Raw genomic sequence first — 1,870 nt, forward strand, 5'->3', positions numbered from 1 at the left:
ATTTCTATGCATAATGAAAAAAAGCCTCTATAATTGAACATTTTAACATACTCTTAAAACTAAAATGTGGCGCTATTTTACCCATCATGGAACATTCAAGTACATTTTGGTGTTAAAAAATTTAGTCACTACCTATAATAGATCGTATCATTGCAGTATTGAAATGAGACCAATAGATGTTAATCACACTAATTAGACTGTTGAAAACTCTACAAACCACATACAAAAGTGAAATTTCAATTCCAAGTGGGTTATCAAGTTCGAATCAGTAAAGCAAAACGTTAACTTAAGAAAGGATATATGGAAAGACAAAATATTTAGGATTCACAAGAGACTGGAGAAAAACCTCCCAGTGTACAAACTGCAATACTATCTCAGAGGAGAATTAGATGGAACATTTTACGATTCTGAATTACAACATGCTGTAAAGTCCTCAGACGATGTATATGCTGTGAAAGAAATATTATGTGAATGAGGAAGGGATAAAACCAGACAGATCGTTAAATTGAAAGAGTATCCTGATAAGTTTAATAGCTAGATTCCCCCAAGTCAATCTGAATCGGCTGCCATCATAAAATGTTATGTCTAATTCTATTACCCATTATTCGACATGAATCAGTTGAATGTGATATTACCCAACTATTTTGCCAACGAAACTATGACGAATTATATTACACATCTTCCGAGATCTATTAACCTTCGAGGGCTTTTGGGATTCCCAAGTTGAAAGTGGCCTTGACTGAACTACAGTATCCACATAATTGGCATAATGTATGTGCTGGTACAGGATGGATCACTTTCTTTCCTAGCTCTAATAGTCGTAATTGTCATTACAAAAAGCCTGAAGATTTAATTAGAATACTAAACCAGTTATAAGAGTTAGCTCTTTAACCCGACACATATCCTGTACTTGACTACAAATCATTCACCAGAACGGTAAGTCCATGTGAAAAAGGGATCTTCTATATTATTTGATTCTGTATTATCTGTTCTACTCGGATATGAGAATAATCGTATAATATCAGAACGCACTATAGCTCCAAATACTGTTCATATGCATGGAGGATTTTATTCACTCTATGTTTACTCAGATACTGTGGAACCTAGTATTGTTAACGATTGTCATTTGCCACTGTTACAAATAGTTCAAGTTAAAGGTCAGGATGGAGACAGTAATCACTTAAACGTTTACGAAACCTCATTACAGACCTGTATCTAAAAATAGATTTCAGATTATTGAGATATGAAGGATGACAGAGGTCGACATATACCATTAATCATTATGCTTCACTTCTGTCATCATGAGAGTATCGTACTATAATGACCCAGTGGTTTATGATACATATTATGATTATCAGGTAGGAAACTAATTACCATATTTTGCAGGTAATCAATGGCAACGAGGTCACGGTTTGAAAGATGTCTCAAGTAACTTATTTAGTTTAGCCATATCTTTTCTGAAAAAGGGAGCATTAGCTTTAGAATAACAAACAGATAAATTATGTATAAATTCATCATCATATGTCACACGAGGGAAACATTTTGTTGATACCAGAAAATAACATGCAAAAAATGGGCTCAAGAGTTGACTCGGGGTGTCACACAAATTGCTCTACCTAATAAAAGGAAGAGACACAAAGGCCCAGCCTCTAAAATCACTGAAATCAAAAGACAGAGAACATCAAGCCCTGATATTTTTGACAAGTAATTATGTCCCTTCTACCTCATTACAAGTATTTTCAGTATACAAAGTCTGAGCTAAATATATTTTCTCTTCCTCCTATAAAAAGGGTGATTGAAGAGGGTCATTGGACAGAATATTGTTGCGTCAGCAGTCACATGACTACAGTGACGCAACGTTTCTAGAATT

Source organism: Limulus polyphemus, unplaced genomic scaffold (assembly GCF_000517525.1).
Source record: "Limulus polyphemus unplaced genomic scaffold, Limulus_polyphemus-2.1.2 Scaffold4170, whole genome shotgun sequence".
Classification (NCBI taxonomy): domain Eukaryota; kingdom Metazoa; phylum Arthropoda; class Merostomata; order Xiphosura; family Limulidae; genus Limulus; species Limulus polyphemus.